The sequence below is a fragment of the Schistocerca nitens genome, chromosome 8 (assembly GCF_023898315.1).
Source record: "Schistocerca nitens isolate TAMUIC-IGC-003100 chromosome 8, iqSchNite1.1, whole genome shotgun sequence".
Taxonomy (NCBI): domain Eukaryota; kingdom Metazoa; phylum Arthropoda; class Insecta; order Orthoptera; family Acrididae; genus Schistocerca; species Schistocerca nitens.
In genome coordinates, this window is record NC_064621.1 from 398382653 (window position 1) to 398408657 (window position 26005).

The 26005-nt window shown below is 39.5% G+C and overlaps 1 protein-coding gene across 3 annotated transcripts in view; it reads right to left on the reverse strand.

The window, feature by feature from the left end:
• Positions 1-26005, reverse strand: part of LOC126198676 (T-complex protein 11-like protein 1) — a 124220-nt gene that overhangs the window by 54308 nt on the left and 43907 nt on the right. The gene's annotated exons all lie outside the window — the stretch shown is intronic.

Sequence of the window (26005 nt, forward strand, 5' to 3'; positions counted from 1 at the left end):
CCCTGAATCCACCTGTCAACATTTTGCCTGTGAAACTCAGCGTTTGCTGTCACAGGCCGCCCAACTCCTTGTTTGTCACACAGGTCTGATGTTCCTGCTGCAACATCTCGCCCAACGACGCACAGTACTAACATCAACACAATCACCATAAACTGCTTTCATTCTCTGATGAATCTTCTTTGGGGTGACATCTTCTGCTGTCAAGAATTCAATGACTGCATGTTGTTTAAATCGCATTGACTGACTGTCTGCGCAGGATTCCACACTACACTGTAACAACATAGCCGTTCAATGCTAAGGCTTCCTGCCAACTGGAACTGTAGAGAAAAGGCTATGGAACAAGCCAGTACCTGCCGCATACCAGTGCTGCATACCAGTGTTGCTAACTGTTGAAGAGTTACGAAGGTGGAGGCTTTAGTTTTCAGTCAACCCTCGTAGATGCTTTCTCTGAAAATTATTTTCAGCAGTTAGTTCAGGAGCCAACTTAAAGTGTAAATGACTGTGTAAACATACTTGATCTCTTAGTAAAAAACTAATCCTGGGCAAATATGGAGCACTGTGACAGACAAAGCGATTAATGACTACAAGGCTGTTGTAGCGAGACTAAATACCATAACATCCAAAACGCAGCAAAAATAATGGGAAAATATATCTATTAAAAAAGGGAGATAAAAATTCACTTGATGCCTTCCTAAGATACAGTTTCAACTCCTCCCAAAGTAACTATGTATGCGTAGGCCAGATGTGGTTTAAATTAAAATAAATAGTATCAATGGCAACTGAAGGATTTATGCCAAATAAATTAATGAAAGACAGAGCAGATCCCCCATAGCACAAAAGTTTGGTCAGAACAGTATAGCAGAAGCAACAAACAAACAAACATTCCAGATTCAAAAGAATCCAAAATCTCCAAGACTGTCAATGTTTTACAGTATCTGGAAATTTAGTGTGTACTTCAATATGAGTTGTTTTAATAATTTCTACAATGGAAATCTGTCTCATAATCTGGTAGAGAACCCAAAGCGATTCTGGTAGTGCGTAAAGTACACCAGTAGCAAGACACAATCAGTACCTCCACCGAGTGATAGCAATGGTAATATTACTGATCACAGTGCCACTAAAGCACAGTCACTAAACACAGTTTTCCAAAATTCCTTCCCCAAAGAAGACAATGTAAAATTCCAGAATTCGAATCAAGAACAGCTGCCAACATGAGTACATTATATATAGATATCCTTGGCATAGCAAAGCAACTTAAATCACTTAATAAAGGGAAGTCTTCTGGTCCAGATTGCATATCAGTTAGATTTATTTCAGAATATGCTGATATAATAGCTAAATACTTAGCAACCATATACTGCTGCTCACTTGACAATATATCTAAACTTAAAGGATGAAAAATTGCACAGGCATATCAACATTCCATAGAGGAAATAGGGGTAACACACTGAATTGCAGATCCATATCATTGGCATCCATTTGTGGTAAGATTCTGGAACATACACTGTGTTCAGACATCATGAATTACCTTTAAGAATACAATGTACTGACACACAGTCAGTAAGGATTAAAAAACTGTTGTTTTTGTAGAACACCACTATCTCTTTATTTACATGAAGTTATGAGTGCTATCAACGGAGGATGTCAAACTGATTCCATATTTCTAGATTTCCAGAAGGCTTCTGCTTTGTTCCTCAACAAGCGGCCTCTAATCAAACTGCAAGCCATAGAGCATCATTTCAGTTGTGCGACTGGATTCATGAGTTCGTCTCAGAAAGGTCATAGTTTGAAGTCAGTGATGAAAAATCATCAAGTAAAACATAAATGATATCTTGCATTCCCCAAGGAAATTATGGCCCTCTTCTGTATATATATGTGATTTAGGAGACAATCTGACCAGCCCTCTTGGATTGTTGATGCTGTCATTTACTGTCTAGTAAAGTCATCAGAAGACCAAACCCAGCTGCAAAATATTTAAGACGAAATATATCTATGGGGAACAAAATGTGGCAATTGACTCTCAATAAAGGAAAGTATGAGGTCATTCACATGAGTGCTAAAACAGAATCCATTAAATTTTGATTACATGATAAATCACACAAATCTAAAGGCTGCTAATTCAACTAAACACCTTGGGATTACTATTACGAACAACTTCATCTACTAAAGAGACTGCCTACATTACATTTGTATGTTTTCTTTTCGAGTATTTATGTGCAGTATGGGATCCTTACTAGTAAGGATGGACAGAGGACATCGAAGAAGTACAAATAGGTGCGGTTTGTTTTGTATTATTGTGAAACAGGGAGGAGAGAGTGACAGATATGATACACCAGTTCAGTTGGCAATCGTTAAAACAAAGGTGTTTTTCACCGAGATCTTTTCATGAAAGTTCAATCCCCAACTCTCTGCTCTGAATGCAACAATATTTTGTTGATGCCCAACTACATAGGGAGGAATGATCATAATAATAAAATAAGAGAAATCACAGCTCACACAGAAAGATTTAAGTGTTCATATTTTCCACATGCTGGAATATAGAGAAATAGTCTGAAGGTGGTTCAATGAACCCTCTGCCAGGCACTTAAGTGTAAATTAGTGATATAGAAATAGATGTAGCAGATACACCAACATTCTGTTTACAATAGGATACAGAAAGTATTCTGCCTTGTGGATCTTGGGTATGTCATATATTCTAAGTGGGACAGTCATCTATGGAATGTAATGCTGACCACTCACAAAGCCTTGTATAAAACCATCTAATTTGGTGTGAAGTGGATGATACTTTTGTTATCTGGCAGGGGCTGTAGGATTTTCATAAGTAAAACAAGAGCATTCATCCTAAAACCAGTTTCAATTACAAAAATGTGGACTACAGTTCAACAGACAATCTGATGGAAAATTATGATACACAGTATATAGAAAACCCATAATACTGCTTATGGATTTCCAACACCAATATTCACGAAAACAGACATTCTCAACACACAGGCAGCAAAAGCATATCGACCAAGTGACGCCACCAATTTAAAACAAGAATTAAGTTATCTAAAAAGCACTTTTTTGTGTTGAAGCTGAAAACAAACTAGGCAAGTGTCAGTTGTAAACGATGTATCATGTGGAAACCCAAGCCTCTTCCGGAGCAGAGGCGAAAAGCTTCAGTAGGTAGTGTGTGGAAGTCTGGGAGGTGGTGGGGTGGACCTGGGGGCCAATGCTGTATCTTTCCGCCATTTTGCTGATCGGTTTGGCATGCAAGTATACCGCATGGTCTTGTTTTCAAAACAAGAACCCCAACATTATTCAATACGCATTTCAAAAGTGATGGTCCTAGAGAACCGAAATGCTGTTGTCAGTTCTCCTCACACCTACCAATGAAAAGCAATCCACCTCAGATGCGCGCATGCACAATGCAGTGCCACAGTGGCATGAACTCAAAGAGGCTAGCAGCCAACACAGGCATGCCATTCTTCACAGTACCGAAAAGTGTGATTAGAATACATAATACTGTTCAAATTTCACTGACCACAGGCTCTCATGAATGCATGATAACAACAGAATATTGATCGTGTTCTGGAACTGTCGTAAATGTCACATTATGTCATTTTATTCTAATTCACATCAATGTCTTGTTTTGGATTTCACATTTTGGAATATGAGTTAGGAATGAAGTACAGTACCACACTGTACAAATACATCTATAGAAACATCTGAAAAGCTCATCATTTTTTCTATTTTTCATCATTCCTTAGTTTCTTTTTTAAAATTCATGGAGGTATGTTCCGTTTAAGCAGCCAATTGAAGGCAATTTGTTTATTGTCATATGTGTTTCGCTTCCTTTATTCGTGATGATGCTTCATGAATAAAAGAAGCAAAACGTGTATGGGAATAAACTGCTTTCAATTAGTTGCATAGACGGAACACATCTCCAAGAGCCAAAAATTTGTTTAAGAGAGTGTCAAAGAATAAGAAATGCATAGAATGTGGTTGTAGCTTGCTCCTAGAGATCCAAATGATGAAGCAGCCTACTTCCCTATACGATACATCAACGATTTGGTTCATAAAAACAAAACTTTAAAAAATCGCCTTTTCGAGAGGATGTGGCGAATGAAGCTATACAAATGCATCTGCTGAATCAAAATGTTACATTTTGTGGCGGGAACCTTTCATCTCTGTTTACTGTTGTTAACGATTCGATCCCAGATAAATATTTGTGACAAGCTAAAGTATAAAGACGATTGTTGCTAGTCTCATTCGCAGTAATTTACATTGTGCTCTTAGATTCCTGTCTGACCACACTCTCAGAAATCGCTAGGTATTGCAAAGAAAATGGTAAATTATTTGTGACAAGAAGAAGTATAAATGTCACTGTCAGTTGTTTCATGCACAATAATTTCATCTTTCATTTCTTGATCATATGGAAGTCACAAAATCAGATACTCATTACTGAGAAAGTGCATCTACTTGTAAATTACAACAAATATTTCAGAAAAAATGCTTAACTTTGATGATTAATGAAGTCTCAGAATGCGTTACAAACATGAAGAGGAAAGAAAATATTTTCGAATCCAACAATATACGAACCTACCTCCTTTGCTACAGCAGTTTGTCGCCTTACCAACTGCACTATTACAACTTGCGTGCTGGAATCGCTTTATTTTATGTAATTCCCAGCGAGAGAGAGAGAGAGAGAGAGAGAGAGAGAGAGAGAGAGAGAGAGAGAGACCGGCTGAATTCGTTGCCAAATTAATGATGCGGGCATAAGCCGTAAATGCATGGAATTTTCACAAAATTCCATTGCATTGTTACTTAAAAGTTTTAAGCACGTTTCGATAATTAATAAGTAAATGATTTACAGAAAAGAGTATGCGAAGTCGCTAATAATTTCAGCTAACAGTCATATAATATACGTAAGCAAAACCGATTACTCGATATTTAATGTTCTTTAAAGTCTTATTTGCATAAAATTACAGGTATTTTGAGAGAATATTGACCAAAAACTTTTTTTTATGTTGTAATCATTCACAGTAACAACCTAACCTAGCCATATTTCTGACAAAGGAAAATAGTCTATTATGAGCTCACTTTCCAACCTGACGCATCCTGTGGTGAGTCTTTAGTAACACAGTCACTAAATCCACACCTGAAACCACTCGTTATGTTTACGATAACAAATTATAGGTGTAAATAAACCACAGGGCCATACCGAAATCCATAACCTCTTGGAACAGTTGTCGAAAAATTGGCGGGAGGACCGTTCGGTAACAGGTTTCAGAAGCTTACTGAATAGGAAATTCGGATAAAGAACCAAAAATGACATCACTACTGAGACTAACCTACTGCACCGATTGGTATGAACAATTTAGAATAGGGCTCCTGGTTGGCTAGGAGGCAAAGCTGGCAGTGGTAGCAGTCCAGATAACTACTTGGGCCCCGACAAGGCCATGTCAGGAGGTGTAACATCATTTAGCTGTTGTAGCTGGAGCAAATTGCAATGTTACACAGGATGCTCTTGTGCAATAACTACTTCAAATAATTGATGCCCCCTATGACCAGTGATGACCTCAGTCCAACCCAATGTATGGCTGTATCTGCAAGACTGGATTAGAGATCCCTTATGGAAGTATGAGCATGGCTACTAAGCCTGGCCTTGCTGGATCAGTTGAGATGGATCAAAAAATGAATGGTGCCTGTGCCCATGCAACACTTTGACTGGATCATGGCCTTTACAACACAAGGAAGCATATTAGAACTTTCTTGGAGGGAGCTGTTGTCATCATTTTCTGCACTTGGGCCTTGAAAGTTCTGCCTGCTCAAGTTCAGAGTTTGACACGGGATGAAAAGGAGGGGTGGTCAGATATATTATGCTATTCATTTTGGACATATTGTACAGGCTGGCCATATGCAATTCGCTTGTTGTAGTTGTTTTTGCTAAATCTTTGCTAATTTCTTTTATATCCATCTTTGTATCCATAGCTTTCTCCATTGCCGTTGTGATTATTGTAACCACACCATAGGTCTGTGTGGGATAAGATTGCCATCCATGTTGTACTACTAATCCATTGTTTACTTGTTGGTCTGTAAATTTCTGTGTCACTATCGGTGTATTAACAGGCTTGGGTTGTACTGGTATCTCTTTGTATATTAAATCAATTGAGTCCATTACAGATAGAAAGTATTCGGTGTCTTTTTCCGGGATGGTAATGAGTTTTTCCCTGATGTGGGCAGGAAGAAGGCTCTTTAAAATCTTCAGCACGTCTACTAGTGATAACCGGGAGAGCGGTGTGCTGACCACACGCCCCTCCTATCCGCATCCTCAACTGAGGATGACACGGCGGTCGGATGGTCCCGATGGGCCACTTGTGGCCTCAAGACGGAGTGCTACTAGTGATACTGGGTTCATCCAGTATCTGGTTTCATTCAAATATTTTTCAAAATAGCCCCTTAAGCTGCCATACTTACTATTGAATGGAGCTAGTTTGACTACTTCACGTCTGAGCCTCTCTTGTACGGTCTCAGACCAATAATTATGTAGAAATGCTCTCTCAAACTGTTCATAATAGTGGCAACGTTCTGCCACGTCTCTAGCCCCATAGCAGAACGTCACCTTGTGTGTATCCAACAACAAATCTAATTTTCTGGACTTCGGTACAGGTACGAGGTAAAACATTTCAAAATGCTCTGATGAAGGTCACAGTGTGTGTTATTTCCTTTCAGAAGTAAATATCGAGAATTGTCAGTGCCTAAGTAATCCCTCATCTGCAAGTAATGTTGACAAACACACTGTGCTGTCAGTGAAAGGCGTGTTTATGTTCGCTTATGGGGTAGCACATGGCAACTGCACTTGCTCGACAGGTGCAACTGCTGGCAAGTGTTGTTGCAGTGTGCAACCTTTGACATTTTCCTTCGACAGGCTAATCTCTTATTGTGGGTAACCAGTGAAGGTACCTAACTTCTCTAAAAGCATAGGTTTGCTTTCTGTCATGTTGTTTTGGAATGTCAGTAGTTTTGGCAACACTGCCTCATAACCTTTCCTCTGCTTCCTTTAAACTCGAGTCTATTTTAGCTAGAAGTTGACTGTCTTTCTCCTTTAGAGCTTCTTCTACAGTATCTACATAAATTTTGCATTCTGACACTCCCTTTTCAACAAGGGTGCTGCCCTTATCCAGGATCCCAACTTCAGCTTTTTCAGTTATTTCCTTTAAATTTGCACATAACTTATCTCTCTGTTTTTCCACAAATTCTGACTTAAATTTAACTAATCTACTCTTAGAGTCAACTTGTGTATTTCTGTAGGTAGGTTTTTGCATACGTCTTGCAGCTCACTGATTACATTCGTCACATTTTTTACCGACGCATCCACTTGGGATTGTGTCTCCTGAATTTGAGAATATACCTGCAAGTTGTTCCTGTTTACAATCTACGGATGTTACCTTTTCTGTTAATGGATTTATACTGAGGGACATGTCGGTAATTATTTCTTGTTTTAGTTGTTTACCAAGCTCTGTCAACTTCCCGGACAGTTCATCAGATAACTCAGTACACGTAGTTTGCTCACCTCACTGAACTGTTGACTAATACTATTCCTGAAATCTTTAAATGCCTGATTTTGCTGTGTAAACTGTTGTCCCATATTTTCCTGATGTCTTATGAGCTGCTGTGTTACACCCTTAAGCTGTTGTGTTATTAGCTGCATGAGTTGTGTCAAAATGTGGAGGTCATTAGTATTTACATTGCTTTTTCAAACTGTTTCCTGTTCTTGTATTCACGATGTTGTGAGCAAATAATCAAAGGAATTTTCACTGTAGCATGCATCAGTTTCACTATTTGAAAAAATGTTTCCTGGTGTGACCTGAGAAATTGTCTCATTGAACATCATAAAAGTGACATCATGATTAGTTACATTACCAGTGTCATCATTTTTTAATATTGAGATGCCAATCTGGGTGTTTTGGTAGCCATCAGCCAGTTCACGAGTTGGCACGCTACTTTCAACTGTTGCCAAGCTCGTATTTCCGCCATCTTGGCATATTGCATTTTGTAATGAATTTTCAACAATGGCTATTTCCTTTGACTCCATTGTGAACAATATTTAACAAAATTATGAAAAGAGAAGAAAAAAGTTTAAACATAAAATTTTGTTTGTATCAGTACTTTTGAATTAAAGCAGACTTATATGCATATTCATTAATGAACCTAATTATTCTCTGATACAGTCTCACAGAATTTGAATGAACTATTTTGCACTTTTGATGTTGACTTTACACAAATTTTCATCCCTCCTATAATAACTTTTGATTAAATAATCAAAAAAAGAAATTTTGAAAGAATAATTGAAAAAATTTGGAAGGTGCACATATCCTGAGTGAACTTGAACTGGTGTTAATATCAACAGACCCTCATTATTCAACATATATATTCCCCACTTAAATTTTATGATACATTGCAAATGTTTATGATAATTATCATAAAGCACATAAAATACAGAACTACAAATTAACTTGTTACTCTAAAAAAAATTTATATAGTGAAATTCCACCCAGAATTTTGTGACAATGGCAATTAATTTACGTCCATTAAAAAATGCAGTTGAAATTATTCAACTCTTTAAAAAGAAAATACTGATGAGTGCAATTCACATTTTAAGTATCTGTGACAGCCAATTCATAAACAAAATAAAATTATTTATGATTTAATTGATAATACTTTAGGTCATTAACTTTAACAGTTGTTACAATTCTTATAACGGTTAAAAAACAAAATGAAACTGTACCAGCAGGTAGGTAGGATCAATCCCCCATCGGATACATAACAGTCTAGCAAACTACTGACTGAGCTACTTCACTTATTTGGTGCCTTGCTACTTACGACCTGTATATGTGGTATGTATGAGCTATGTTTAAAACTTTAAAGCCTCCCCTTTTTTTAATTTTCTCAATAGTGCGCTTTAAGACTTCTATGAGTTGATATCCTTGAGGTATACTACCAACCCGCGAAGTCTCATCCCAAACTGAATTTACAAGACCAGAAGGTCCCCTTGTTAGAAGAAGGACATAGGAAGAAATGTTAAACACTATGCCTATCCAGCACATCCACACATGCACTAAGTTTTGTCGATTAGGATGCAGGTAACGACAAATTGTAATTTGAACAGCAAATGATAAATTCGTGTACTTAAATACCAGTGCTTACTAGGAACAGCTCAATAAACAGCTATCAAAATCTTTAAGATCCTGTCAGTTGAATGATGAAAATTAGTAAAAGTTCACAAATTGTTTGGTTGCCCCGAAACACTACCAATTGTAACCGTCCGAAATGTGTTCATGCTGTCATACAGGTTTCATGGCACAGAATGGAAAGCATAATAAAATGTTCTCACTGTCGCACATGATTCCATCCATAACAAATATTTAAAGTCTCACTTGATGTAACTGTAGAAAATTCATGTAAATCACTTCCTGCAGGCCTATTTGGGTAGGTATTGATTCCCTGGATTATTGCTAAAAAAGGAGATCACGTGCTTGCTCCTCAGTGCAAAAGCATGACTTCCTCAATGAAGTTTTCACTCTGCAGTGGAGTCTGTCTTGATATGAAACATTTTGGCAGATTAAAACTGTGTACCATACCGAGACCCAAACCCAGGGCCTACACCTTTTGAGGGCTCTACCAACTGAGCAAACGAATCATGGCTCATGACCTGCCCTCAAGCTCGGATGGTACGAGATGAAATGACCAAAAACTGACATAAACACAAATTACTCAAAAGCTACAACTCTAACCACAAAATGGCACTAACCCCATGAATATAATGTATAACTAAATATGTACCAAATTTGGTGCTCATAAATTTAAACAAAAGCAGAACTTAATTTCAATCAAACATTGACAAAATGCTAATAACTCATGTACTATTGCTCGCATGACCTAATACACCTTGTATCCCAACAGTGTGTAAAGCAGGCGGTAGAGTTCGGTTTACTGGTAGAATACTGGGGAAGTGCAACTACGCTACTAAAGAGATTGCTTAAAAATCACTTGTGCAACCATCCTAGAATATTGCTCTAGTGTGTAGGGCCCTTACCAGAGAGGAATAGCGGGGGATATTGAATGTATACAGAGAAGGACAGCATGAATGGTCACAGATTTGTTTAAATCATGGGAGAGTGTCACTGAAGGAACAGAAATGGCAGACTCTTGAAGATAGACATAAACTATCCCAAGACAATCTATTAACACCATTTCAAGAACCAGCTTAATATGATTACTGTAGGGATATACTACAACCCCCTACCTACTGCTCACACACGGATCATGAGGATAAGATTAGAATAATTACTGCATGCACAGAGACATTCAAACAATCATTCTTGCCACACTCCATATGTGAATGGCACAGGAAGAAACCCTAACAACTGGTACAATGGTATGTACCCTCTGCCATGCACCTCAAGGTGGTTTGCAGAGTATAGATATAGATGTATTAAGTGGTAGGTTGGTAGTGGTTTTCTTATCCAGTATTTCTTATGCCAGTACAGACATATTTAAAAGGGGCTCGATTACTTTGGCTGGGTGGCAATTTAGAAATAATGGGTAACCAAGTCACTTTACGAGACACTAAAACCACACACCCAGTATTTTGCAAAACCTTAAACATGAGCCACACTCACCTTATTATAATTTAAAATAGAGGTTAGGCCCTGTGGGAACCCATGTCTGCCCTCAGTCATCATATAAAACACACTCACTTCACTTCAAATATGGCATTTCCTCTTCTGTGTTCCACATCTTTTGGCATTCTGGCAGCTCCTCATGACCCACAAGAAGGCCAATTGTTAATAGCCATCTGTGTTCCATATCTTTTGGCATACTGGCAGCTCCTCATGACACACAAGAAGGCCAATTGTTAATAGCCAATGTCCCACTCTGAGCCTTGTAAGCGCTACTTCAGCCCATTGTGGCCAGAACGAGGTAAGCTACAGTCACATTGAAGATTTCACTGACAACAGCTTACTGCTCTGCACTCTCAGCCACTGAGCTTCCCACTGACATGTGGTCTTCCAGATCACTATGTAGTAATCACTCACAGGGGAACTGAACAGTGAGCAGGAGGTTGAAAGGAGCAAGCAGCCACATCATCAAATTCATTTTCCTGGGTGCCTACTGGCCCAGAAAATTATTTTCTTTTCTTGCAAACAACATAACTAATAACAACAAAGGCAGTTTGGGAATCAAAGCAGATGATGAATTTCTTGCTACAATGCCATCTCATCTGCTCCAGTGCCCTCAGGATAGCAAACATGCACAGTGAACTGAAACCTGCACTGGGAGCCCTGTCCTAAGGTCAAATTCTGGGAACATGATACAGCAACCAATAAAGTCCCCTCACCTATACCCATCAGTGTAAACATGAACAGAACCACGACTGAAATTTTCATGATCTAAGTTCCTGGCAGATTGAGACTGTGTGCCGGACTGAGACTCGACCCTGGACCTTTGCCTTTTGTGGCTAGGCAATGCCTCCGCAATATCCTTTCTTCCGGGACTGTTAGATCCAAACATTTTGCACGAGAATTTCTGCAAAGTTTGGAAAGTAGGAGATGAGGAACTGGCGAAAGTATAGCTGTGAGGATGGGTTGTGAGTCGTGCTTGAGTAGTCCACTTGTAAAGCACTTGCCCATGAAAGGCAAAGGTCCAGAGTTTGAGTATTGGTCTGACACAGTTTCCATCTGCCAGTAAGTTTCATATCAATGCACACCCCACTGCAGAGAGAAAAGTTCATTCTGGAAACATCCCTCAGGCTGGGGCTAAGCCATGCATCTGCAATATTCCTTCTTAAAGGAGTGCGAGTCCTGCAAGTATCGCAGAATTTCTGTGAAGTTTGGAAGGTACGAGACATGGTACTGGCAGAAGTAAAGCCTTGAGGACAGGTTATGAGTTGTGCTTGGGTAGCTCAGTTGGCAGGGCACTTACCTGCGAAAGGCAAATGTTCGAGTTCGAGTCTCAGTTCGGCATACTATTTTAATCTGCCGTGAAGTTTTTCATTACTAGAATCTGGATGGCAATTTAGAACCTTGTAACATTTAGTTTCACAAATATTATCTGGGGTTACAATTCCTCCTGCACACATTCGATTTAAAAAATATCCTGTGTTCTTTAGTAGTCTGGGGACCCCTACCCCGACTCTGTATTTGTACCTTAATTCCATCCACCAATAATAACTGAAGATTCTTCCTCGCATGAATCTCAAATGGCAATATTGCCATGGATGGGTGTGGAACAGACTTTGCAGTAGTGGCTGGGCAACAAACGTGGAACAAAAAGAGCCCTATATGCTTGACGTAGAATGAGGGGAAGATGTAGAACAGAATCCGCTGATGACAATCTAGGACCCTTGTGCCTCAGATATTTCAGCTTTTCCTTCAAAGTAAGAATGGTACCCCCAATTTTAAAACAGTTAAATTAAACTTACTTTTCTTTTTCAGCCCTGTATCAGGCCATGGCATCTAAAGTCATTTCATGGGGAAGTTGGGACAATGAAGATGTTCATGTGCCGGACTTCTCCAATCACATTTGTTGTCTATGTCTTTGAAGCCTCATTTAATAAGATTTGTTATGACTAATGTTACACCTGTTCTGATGCAATTCAGTTTTCTCCAAATCTTCCAGCTTGATATATTGCCGTTGGGAATCTCTTGTGAGGCAGGGTAGGCCTTACGCGGCTCATTTAGCTCAGTACAAAGGAGTCTCTGCCAGGTCCACATGAAGCACTTTGTAGTAGGATGTGGCGCTCATCAAAAGGCCTGTTTAAATTTTACTGTATGCACATGTGCAATTATTCACGATACAGGATTTTAGAATCTGGCCACTTTATATGGCTTCCCAAGTGGTATGGGTTTCATGCATCCTACAGTGAGCCTGCATGTGTCATTTAGGCTTGCATTGTCCTTTTCTGGCATATGCAAATCTGGATTGTAAAGGACATGCATATTCCATAGTGGAAAACAAAGTTCTTGGGCAGTTGTTATGGCTCCCCATTTACTACTTGCTAGTTTCCTAAGATGATGTTCCTGGTAACAATCTTTTTGCAGGTGTTATCACAATGATATTTTTATGTCAGTGATCTATCCAGCATAACATCCAGGTATGTCAGAGTTTGTATAAGAGGTTTGGTTTGAGGGAGTTCTCTAGCTACTATTCAGAAATGATGTTTGACAAGTTTTCCAATTTCTCTTCTACTTTCCTAAAGCTCTTTTCTTGAGGTAATAACCAAATCATAGACATACAAGTAATGGGTAATATGGTCTGATGTTGGTTGGTCATTTATATATAGATTAAATAAAAGAGAAGCCATAACATTTCACAGGGTGAGACCATTCTATTGCCAATGCCATCGATTTTTCCTACCCTCCACCGTTACATAAAACTGTCTGTTTTGTAATAGAGATTCAATAATTTTTGTGAGCTGATGATCCTTAAATGTGTTGCAAAGTTTATCCTTGAGCATTTATGGTTGATAGTGCAGAACTTAAGTCTGTTATCTGTTTGTTTTCAAACACTTACTCTATTTGTTGTGTAATGGATGGGATTTGACTGGTACATGACTTTCCAGGTTTGAATTGAGCATGTTGGGGAATGAGCTATTGGTCTGCGCTATTTGCTAACTTCTGTTTGGCCCTTCCTTCTGATGGAATACAATCTGCTTTCATTATTCGTTTGGGCATTCTGTCATCTGCTATCCTTTCCATATATCTTAACCAGGGTATTCTTTGAAATTTAATTCATTTTGTTGTATTTCATTTATATACCTTGCTCTCCAACCCTCTGTCTCTCTCACAGGCTCATAATTTTTTTGCAGGATTTTTTTTTTGCTCTTAGGTTGTTCATATCTGCTTTTGTCATTATCGACATTCCTGACCAACATGTAACAACTGGCTGTGCAAGGGAATAATATACTCTTAACTTAATTGTTCTTGTAATCAGATAATTTTTAAATACCTGCAGGTTCACAGAACCTCTGATTTACCAGAATCTAATCTGGGTTGTGCACAAAACTTTGTAATGCACATATTATTGAAAGTAATGCTACTTCTTGTTTTCTGCAGGCTACACATGTGCCTTTTGGTACTGAGGAAGTAATTCTTCAAAGGCATTAGGTGTTGGGATACACATTGTACCTAGCTATGGCTGATGCCCTTGGTTATAATTAAAAAGCTCTGCTGTCCAATTCAGAGTTGTAACAATCTTTCAATGCTTAATATAACATATGAGGGGTGTTCAATGTGGAAAACAAAACAATTGTTTTCTTGGCCACTTTTGGTTCAAAATAACTGTAATTTGGTTTGCAACATGCTTAAACATTCCCTCACCACCACACATATTTTCAGTATCTCCTAGTAAATGGCAGCACTATAACCAGTTATTATAGACAGAAGCATGCTAAGTCACTGGGTGAAGTGTCTATCGTAAACAGAACAAGGAGAAGGAAATCTGTCTGATTTCCCACATGCAGGCCAGCTGCACACAGCTGTGATGCCTGCAATGTTGCAACATGTGAACACTCTTATTCGAGGTGACTGATGAAAAACTATCAAGCAACTCTGTTCTCAACTTGGCATCTCTGTTAATAGTGCTGGAGTAATAGTTTACTAGATCACATATTTAAAGGTTTGTGTCTGATAGGTTCCTCAAAGCCTAACTGAAGAGCATAAAGCTTAAAGAAGGAACATATGTGCCAAATAGCTTACTTGGCTGATGGTGACCATTTCTTGTCAAACACTGACACATGTCACGAAACATAGATTTACCACTTTGAGCCTGAAACAAAACGGTAACTGATGGAGGTCCACCACACAATGTATCTTTTGAAATAAAAGTTCAGAACAGTACCCTCAACTGGTAAAGTCATGCCTGTAGGCTTCAAGGACTGGACGGGTTATCCTGTTCGATGTTTTCTCTTACAGTCAAATGACAAACTCCCAAGTCTTTTGTGAGAATCAGAAAATTGAAGAAATAATTACAACATTCATGGTTACAAAAGTGCAAACACTGTTCTCCTACTCCATGCTAGCTGGGGACCAAACACAAGCCTGTGCATCCAAGTGCAAAGTTAAACGTATGTCCTAAATAACAATTAAATGGTATATGTATCATAGACGGGGGAGGAGATGGACAGAGAGGGGGAGGAGGAAACTGATGAAGAAAGGTGGGAGTAGTAGATGGACCGTGGAGTGGAGGAGCAGACTGCAGTGATAGGAGGGAGGAGGAGATGGGCAGAGAGAGGGGCAGGAAATGAATAGAAAGTGGGTGGGAGGAGGCAAGAGGTAAAGGCAGTGGACAGAAGAGGGGGAGGCAAGAAGAGAAGGACAGAGAAAACAGGAAAGACGAGATGGTTAGGGAGAGGAGGGAGGAGCAGATGGGCTAATAGAAGATAGGAATAAATAAATACCTGGGCAACACCATTTTTCTCAACTAGTCACAAATAAAACGATCTCGCTTTGAGAAAAGAAATGTACTGAATGACCCTCATGTGTGTTTATCCAGTCCTGTGTCCTAATTATCAGGAGACCTGATATAATTAACTGATGTTGTTGTTGTGGTCTTCAGTCCTGAGACTGGTTTGATGCAGCTCTCCATGCTACTCTATCCTGTGCAAGCTTTTTCATCTCCCAGTACCTACTGCAACCTACATCCTTCTGAATCTGCTTAGTGTATTCATCTCTTGGTCTCCCTCTACGATTTTTACCCTCCACGCTGCCCTCCAATACTAAACTGGTGATCCCTTGATGCCTCAGAACATGTCCTACCAACCGATCCCTTCTTCTGGTCAAGTTGTGCCACAAACTTCTCTTCTCCCCAATCCTATTCAATACTTCCTCATTAGTTATGTGATCTACCCATCTAATCTTCAGCATTCTTCTGTAGCACCACATTTCGAAAGCTTCTATTCTCTTCTTGTCCAAACTATTTATCGTCCATGTTTCACTTCCATACATGGCTACACTCCATACAAATACTTTCAGAAATGACTTCCTGACACTTAAATCTATACTCGATGTTAACAAATTTCTCTTCTTCAGAAATGCTTTCCTTGCCATTGCCAGTCTACATTTTATATCCTCTCTACTTCGACCATCATCAGTTATTTTGCTCCCCAAATAGCAAACCTCCTTCACTACTTTAAGTGCCTCATTTCCTAATCTAATTCCCTCAGCATCACCCGACTTCATTAGACTACATTCCATTATCCTTGTTTTGCTTTTGTTGATGTTCATCTTATATCCTCCTTTCAAGACACTGTCCATTCCATTCAACTGCTCTTCCAAGTCCTTTGCTGTCTCTGACAGAATTACAAGGTCATCGGCGAACCTCAAAGTTTTTATTTCTTCTCCATGAATTTTAATACCTACTCCAAATTTTTCTTTTGTTTCCTTTACTGCTTGCTCAATATACAGATTGAACAACATCGGGGAGAGGCTACAACCCTGTCTTACTCCCTTCCCAACCACTGCTTCCCTTTCATGTCCCTCGACTCTTATAACTGCCATCTGGTTTCTGAACAAATTGTAAATAGCCTTTCGCTCCCTGTATTTTACCCCTGCCACCTTTAGAATTTGAAAGAGAGTATTCCAGTCAACATTGTCAAAAGCTTTCTGCTAAGTCTACAAATGATAGAAACGTAGGTTTGCCTTTCCTTAATCTTTCTTCTAAGATAAGTCGTAAGGTCAGTATTGCCTCACGTGTTCCAATATTTCTACGGAATCCAAACTGATCTTCCCCGAGGTTGGCTTCTACTAGTTTTTCCATTCGTCTGTAAAGAATTCATGTTAGTATTTTGCAGCTGTGACTTATTAAACTGATAGTTCGGTAATTTTCACATCTGTTTACACCTGCTTTCTTTGGGATTGGCATTATTATATTGTTCTTGAAGTCTGTGGGTATTTCGCCTGTTTCATACATCTTGCTCACCAGATGGTAGTGTTTTGTCAGGACTGGCTCTCCCAAGGCCATCAGTAGTTCCAATGGAATGTTGTCTACTCCGGGGGCCTTGTTTCGATTGAGGTCTTTCAGTGCTCTGTCAAACTCTTCACGCAGTATCATATCTCCCATTTCATCTTCATCTACATCCTCTTCCATTTCCATAATATTGTCCTCAAGTACATCGCCCTTGTATAGACCCTCTATATACTCCTTCCACCTTTCTGCTTTCCCTTCTTTGCTTAGAACTGGGTTTCCATCTGAGCTCTTGATATTCATACAAGTCATTCTCTTATCTCCAAAGGTCTCTTTAATTTTCCTGTAGGCAGTATCTATCTTACCCCTAGTGAGATAGGCCTCTACATCCTTACATTTGTCCTCTAGCCATCCCTGCTTAGCCATTTTGCACTTCCTGTTGATCTCATTTTTGAGACGTTTGTATTCCTTTTTGCCTGCTTCATTTACTGCATTTTTATATTTTCTCCTTTCATCAATTAAATTCAATATTTCTTCTGTTACCCAAGGATTTCTACTAGCCCTCGTCTTTGTACCTACTTGATCCTCTGCTGCCTTCGCTACTTCATCCCTCAAAGCTACCCATTCTTCTTCTACTGTAGTTCTTTCCCCCATTCCTGTCAATTGTTCCCTTATGCTCTCCCTGAAACTCTGTACAACCTCTGGTTCTTTCAGTTTATCCAGGTCCCATCTCCTTAAATTCCCACCTTTTTGCAGTTTCTTCAGTTTTAATCTACAGGTCATAACCAATAGATTGTGGTCAGAGTCCACATCTGCCCCTGGAAATGTCTTACAATTTAAAACCTGGTTCCTAAATCTCTGTCTTACCATTATATAATCTATCTGATACCTTTTAGTATCTCCAGGGTTCTTCCATGTATACAACCTTCTTTCATGATTCTTAAACCAAGTGTTAGCTATGATTATGTTGTGCTCTGTGCAAAATTCTACCAGGCGGCTTCCTCTTTCATTTCTTAGCCCCAATCCATATTCACCTACTATGTTTCCTTCTCTCCCTTTTCCTACACTCGAATTCCAGTCACCCATGACTATTAAATTTTCGTCTCCCTTCACAATCTGAATAGTTTCTTTTATTTCATCATACATTTCTTCAATTTCTTCGTCATCTGCAGAGCTAGTTGGCGTATAAATTTGTAATACTGTAGTAGGTGTGGGCTTCGTATCTATCTTGGCCACAATAATGCGTTCACTATGCTGTTTGTAGTAGCTTACCCGCATTCCTATTTTCCTATTCATTATTAAACCTACTCCTGCATTATCCCTATTTGATTTTGTGTTTATAACCCTGTAGTCACCTTACCACAAGTCTTGTTCCTCCTGCCTTCGAACTTCACTAATTACCACTATATCTAACTTCAACCTATCCATTTCTCTTTTTAAATTTTCTAACCTACCTGCCCGATTAAGGGATCTGACATTCCACGCTCCGATCCGTAGAATGCCAGTTTTCTTTCTCCTGATAACGACATCCTCTTGAGTAGTCCCTGCCCGGAGATCCGAATGGGGGACTATTTTACCTCTGGAATATTTTACCCAAGAGGACGCCATCATCATTTAATCATACAGTAAAGCTGCATGTCCTCGGGAAAAATTACGGCTGTAGTTTCCCCTTGCTTTCAGCCGTTCGCAGTACCAGCACAGCAAGGCCGTTTTGGTTATTGTTACAAGGCCACATCAGTCAATCATCCAGACTGTTGCCCTTGCAACTACTGAAAAGGCTGCTGCCCCTCTTCAGGAACCACACGTTTGTCTGGCCTCTCAACAGATACCCCTCCGTTGTGGTTGCACCTACGGTACGGCTATCTGTATCGCTGAGGCACGCAAGCCTCCCCACCAATGGCAAGGTCCATGGTTCATGGGGGGGGGGGGATTAGCTGATGATTCCCCATAATTAACCTCAGTTGCAGAATAAAAACTATTTATTGTTAGCAATATGCCTTTTGGGATGTTGAAATATAATAGATTACCTTTTGGCATTGTGAGTGTTCCAGTAATATTACAAAAATACTTAGAGTAGTTTATACATACGGTGCCACCAGCTGTGAACCATTCAGATGACATTACAGTCACTGGGGCTACCCTGTAGCATCACCTTAAAATTTTCACACAGTTATTTAATAGGCTCTACATATCACTGTGTATTTGCTTGAGCCAACATTGAGAAGGAGTCTGTAATACCATTACTAACCAGGTTATTTGTATCTTGCATGACAGTGCCACAGAATCTGCAGATGATGATATGTTACACCTGACTTTAGGAAACAACATGTCTAAAAAAAACTTCTGCCAAACATGCATGTTGTGCAACTGATATACATCTACATGGATATTCTGCAAATCACATTTAAGTGCCTGACAGACGCTTCATCGAACCACCTTCACAATTCTCTATTATTTCAATCTTGTATAGCGCGTGGAAAGAATGAACACCTATATCTTTCTGTAATAGCTACGATTTCCCTTATTTTATCTTGGTGATCATTCCTCCCTATGCAGGTCGGTGTCAACAAAATATTTTCGCATTCTGGGGAGAAAGTTAGTGATTGGAATTTCGTGAGACGATTCCGTCACAACAAAAACCGCCTTTATTTTAATGATGTCCAGTCCAAATCCTGTATCATCTCTGTGACACTCTCTCCCATATTTCGCGATAATACAAAACGTACTGCCCTTCTTTGAACTTTTTCGATGTATTCTGTCAGTCCTATCTGGTAAGGATCCCACGTCGTGCAGCAGTATTCTAAAAGAGGATGGACAAGTGTAGTGTGGGCGGTTTCCTTAGTAGACCTGTTACATTTTCTAAGTGTCCTGCCAATAAAACACAGTCTTTGGTTAGTCTTCCCCACAATATTTTCTGTGTTCCTTCCAATTTAAGTTGTTCGTAATTGTAATACTTAGGTATTTAGTTGAATTTACAGCTTTTAGATTAGACTGATTTATCATGTAACCGAAGTTTAACGAGTTCCTTTTAGCACTCATGTGGAAGACCTCACACTTTTCGTTATTTAGGGTCAACTGCCACTTTTCGCACCATTCAGATATCTTTTCTAAATCATTTTTCAGTTTGTTTTGATCTTCTGATGACTTTATTAGTCGATAAACGACAGTGTCATCTACAAACAACCAAAGACAGCTGCTCAGATTGTCTCCAAAATCGTTAATATAGATAAGGAACAGCAAAGGGCCTATAACACTACCTTGGGGAACGCCAGAAATAACTTTTGTTTTACTCGATGACTTTCTGTCAGTTACTACAAACTGTGATCTCTCTGACAGGAAATCACAAATCCAGTCACATAACTGAGACGATATTCCATAAGCACACAATTTCACTATGAGTGGCTTGAGTGGTACAGTGTCCAAAGCCTTCTGGAAATCTAGAAATACGGAATCGATCTGAAATCCCTTGTCAATAGCACTCAACACTTCATGTGAATAAAGAGATAGTTGTGTTTCACAGGAACGATGTTTTCTAAACCCATGTTGACTGTGTATCAATATAGCGTATTCTTGGAACACAATATATGTTCTAAAATCCTGCTGCATATCGACGTTAACGATATGGGCCTGTACTTTAGTGGATTACTCCTACTACTTTTCTTGAATATTGGTGTGACCTGTGCAACTTTCCAGTCTTTGGGTATGGATCTTTTGCCGAGTAAATGGTTGTATATGATTGTTAAGTATGGAGCTAATGCATTATCATCCGAAAGGAACCTAATTGGTATACAGTCTGGACCAGAAGACTTGCTTTTATTAAGTGATTTGAGTTGCTTCACTATTTCGAGGATATTTACTTCATCTCCTTTTGTGAAGGCATTTCGAAAGGCTGTGGTTAGTGACTCTGCTTTGGCAGCACTGTCTTTGATAGTATCTCCATTGCTATCATGCAGAGAAGGCATTGATTGTTTCTTGCCACTAACATACTTCACATACGGCCAGAATCTCTTTGGATTTTCTGCCAGGTTTTGAGACAAAGTTTCGTTGTGGAAACTGTTATAGGCATCTCGCATCGAAGTCCGCGGTAAATTTCGGGCTTCTGTAAAAGATCGTCAATCTTGGGGATTTTGCGTCTGTTTAAATTCAGCATGTTTGTTTAGTTGTTTCTGCAACAGTGTTCTAACCCGTTTCGTGTACCAAGGAGGATCAGCTCCGTCATTTGTTAATTTATTTAGTATAAATCTCTCATTTACTGCCAATACTATTTCTTTGAATTTAAGCCAAATCTGGTCTACATTTATATTATTAATTTGGAATGAGTGGAGATTGTCTCTCAGGAAGGCATCAAGTGAATTTTTATCTGCTTTTTTGAATAGGTATATTTTTCGACAATTTGGGGATTACAGTATTCAATCCCGCTACGACAACCCTGTGTTCACTAATCCCTGAATTGGTTTTGATGCTCGTTATTAACTCAAAATTATTTGCTGCTAAGAGGTCAAGTGTGATTTCACAATTTACAATTCGCGTGGGCTCATGAACTAACTACTCTAAATAATTTTCAGAGAATGTGTTTAGCACAATTTCGGATGATATTTTATGCGTACCTCCGGAATTAAACATGCATTTTCACCAACATATTGAGGGTAAATTAGTCACCACCAACATTATCGTATGAGTCGGGTATGTGTTTGAAATCAAACTCAAGTTTTCTTTGAACCTTTCAACAACTGTATCATCTGAATTGGGAGGTCAGTAAAAGGATCCAATTATTATTTTATTCCGGTTGCCAACATTGACCTCTGCCCATACTAACTCAGAGGAAGAATCTACTTCAATTTCGCGACAAGATAAACTACTTCTGACAGCAACAAACACGCCACCGCCAACCGTGTTTAGCCTATTCTTTCGGAACACCATTAGGTTCTTAGCAAAAATTCCAGCTGAGCTTATATCTGGCTTTAGCTAGCTTTCAGTGCCTATAACGATTTGAGCATCAGTGCTTTCTATTAGTGCTTGGAGCTCTGGTACTTTCCCAACACAGCTACGATAATTTACAACTGTTATACCAAAGGTTCCTGTATCTACGTTCTTCCTGTGTTCAGCCTGCACCCTTTGTGACTGAAGCCCTTCTTGTGTTTTCCCGAGACCCTCTAACTTAAAAAACTGCCCAGTCCACGCCACACAGCTACCCTGTAGCCGCCTCCTGCGTATAGTGGAAACCTGACCTATTCAGCGGAGCCTGAAACCCAACCACCTTTTGGTGCAAGTCGAGGAATCTGCAGCCTACACGGTCGCAGAACCGTCCGAGATTCTGATTCAGACCCTCCACTCGGCTCTGTACCAGAGGTCCGCAATGGGTCCTGTCGACTATGCTGCAAATGGTCAGCTTTGCTTTCATCTTGCAAGTAAGACTGGCAGCCTTTACCACTTCTGTTAGCCGCTCCAAACCAGAGAGAATCTCTCCTGATCCAAAGTGACACACATCATTGGTACCGACGTGAGCCACCACCTGCAGCTGGCTGCACCCTGTGCTCTTCATGGCATCCAGGAGGACCCTTTCCACATCTGGAATGACGTCCACCTGGTATGCACATGGAGTGCACATTGGATTTCTTACCCTTCTTGTCGGCCAAGTGCCTAAGGCACCCCATAACGCGCCTAACGTTGGAGCTTCCAACTACCAATAATCCCACCCTCTGCGATTGCCCGGAACTTGCAGGCAGAGTGGTTTCCTCTTCCTCTGAAACAGGACAGGCAACAGCATCTGGCTCAGTGACAGTGTCAGCCACAGACAGCACCTGGAACCTGTTTGTCAGACAAACCGGGGAGAGGCCTTACGTGTGGCCGCTTGGGAAGTCTTTCGCCATCTGCTTCGCCCCGGGGCGACCTCTCACTCAACCACAGGTGAGGGGTCAGCCTCAGTGCCAGCAGTAACTGGGTTGGCCACTGGTGAGGGCCGATCGGAGGACTCTAACGTGCTGGACGTCCGTTGGATCCCCCACAGCCGGCCCACAACAGTGGTGCCCATACACTGCAGCCTCAAGCTGTGTAACCAAAGCCATCACAGCCTGAAGCTGAGAGCGAAGTGTCACCAACTTTGCTCACTTCTGCGCACAACAATTGCAGTCCCTGTCCATACTAAAGGCCATGGAAAACTAAACTTTGCAGATAAACGGACTATCGGCACGTGCTGCACAACCCTACTGTAGACCCTGATGAAAACGCACGAACTGTTTCTAGTAATAAGATGATAGTCAAAAACCTGTCTACCGAAGCACTCAGGTGAAACTAAATGATTTGCCCCTGACTAGGAACTTTTAATATGTCATAAAACCGGTTTACTTTCCAACACAAACAAAAACGCGACAATTGTGTCTATTAGATATTAATTTTACATGCAGAAGCACAAGAAACTGAACTATTAAAGCACACAGATATAATAAAATTTGCTCCTGGTTAGGAACTCATAAATGATAAAAGCCGTTTACTTCCCTGTTGCTGCGTCTGTCTTGGTCGGTTACTGCTGCCCATGATTTCAAATGATAAAGCTATGTGAAGAATCTTGCTTGAATTAGGGTTATACTGTTTAAGAAAGCTAGCAAGAACTTCCTTGCCATGTGCTACACACATCACCACATTCTAGGTTAAAGATTTGGTATAACTTGTATTATACTGTGAGTGTAGAAAATTTCAGTCAACTAAGACAGGGTAGGTTGGTCGACCAGGATTGATATTGTAGCAGAATCAAATAAAAAATGTAATTAAATTATAAAAAAGTGAGTAATAAAGAGATTATTTAACCATATAAATGAGAGTGTATATCTATATTTAAATGTGATGAATTGGATGTCTTGATACTTGTGGATACGGTCCTACAATATCATCATTTAGATACCAATTGCAGCATAATTCAATCAGCCAGCTTCCTAAAGAGTATTTTTTTTTTTTTTTATATACAGAACTGTTCTCTATGGTTACAAGTTCTGCTAATTTGTTATGACAGTATCTTTCATCTCTTATTTTGTATAAGAGGTGATGATGTATGAATTGTTTGTCAGTTCCTGTGTAGAAGTTCGATTGCCATGTAGTTGTATGGATTTCATTTCCTTGTTGCAGAATTCTTTTTCTGTAAGGCTCTTTTGGGATACAACTTGAAATAATTTCTGATATGCATTTTTCTCTTTTGTAACTCCCTTATTATTTCCTTTCATGGAAGTACATATTTTTAATATAAATTTCAGAACAGAAAGAAAAAATGTAATTATACACACTACGACATGACATTGCTTCCCATTTCCTTACTGCCTTGGTAACTGATGACTCATGACTGACAGTCCATGATGTCTGCCTGCACTCAAGAAGCACAACAAGAAGAGCTGAGCTCAGAGATATACCTGTATTATTCAAAGATTACTCATAAATCATTCTTAATCCGTGATGCATGGTTTTCTCTGGCCGTCTCATGGTCAAGTTAAATATATCTCTCCACTATTTCAGATTATTTAATTTAATTAAATTTCATTGAGAAAATAAAAGTAAGAATAGGAATAATTGCTAAGATAATTTCTCATCCAGGCCTAGATAATTATTTCTTGTCCTTGTGACCTAAAGTCCTACTTCAATATGAGTGGTTCACTATTCTTCTGACACCAGTTGACACATAGACTAGCAGCCACAACACATGTTTGAGTTTCAAAACCAAAAGATTCTATGAGTGGTCATCATTTGTGAACCATCCTGTAAATGTGACTAAAAGAGACAATAACAAGACAGATTGAAAGTGGGTATCAGAAAGGTTATTAGCCTGCAAAACAACAGTTTCCATTGAACCTCAAATAGCGAAAATGTAGGTGCTGGTGTACATACCATTGGTGTTGATGCCAACTGGCAGACTGTTGTCTCCCTCAGCTATGCACCTCACCAAATTGTTCTGCTATTTATGTAGTATCTTGAACTACCACTGAATTTGTTCTTGTTGTTGCTGCTGTTGCAACATCAGCAACTGTAGCATCAGCTGCTGCTGCCTTTTTCAATGAACTATGTATCCATGAAGTGCAATCAACACACAATAGTTTCCTTCCTGCCACATATGTGTCATATCTTAAGACAATCTAGAGAGGTCACTGCTACTAATCAAAATAAATGCAAAGTCAATGGCTGAAATGCAGTCGAGAATAAATAACATGACTGCAAGAAATATGAGCACAAATCAGTAAAAATGAAAAAAGCCAGATTATTTTTAAACAACACAACATGAAACAAGAGTTCCAAATCAAATTCCGGATGCTGAAGGGAGAGGTAACACTTGCATTCATTACTCAGCATAATGAAGGCTTCACAGCAAAGGTTCAAAATGCCAACCTGCTCCCAGGCTGTGTGTTTGTATCCTGTAGAGGTTCAAAGAACACCCTTATGTGATGTGTTTGTTGTGACCCCTAGTGGTAGCAGCCAAAAGTGGAACTACATGCCTCACAAATAATATCGCTGCCACTTTAAGAGTCGCTTCCCACATTGCTGAAGTGGTTGCGTATTAGACCGGTAACAAATGGCTACACACAAAAATCAGTAGACAAAGCTCAGCAGAGAAGAAAACAGAAGGCAAGAAAGCACAAGAAGAGAGAGCACTATAAAAATTTATTTTCTGTCATCTATAAAGAATGTGACACATTGTTAGGGATTTTTCAATGTAAAAATTTAAAAGCCATTTTTTACAGCAACCACAAAGTAAAATCTATTTAGATGGATAAGAGACAAGCCAGAACCAACACAGCTGTGTATGAAATTAGGTGAAGTGTGATAAAGGGTACACAGAAGAGACAGGTCATGCAGATAAAAAATGACATGTATGCCTCAAACAATGAAGAATGTCAGTCACAGCTGCATGCAGTAAATAATGTACTCAGGATATAGGCTTTGCTAATGATGGCACTGTAGCAAAAATGTGTTATGAACACAAATGGTAATGTTAGAGGGGCAGGTCCCAACAGTTATAAGAATGACAGTGACTCTAAATACCAGTGACTTCTTCCACCTATCACCGCAACTTTACTTAATA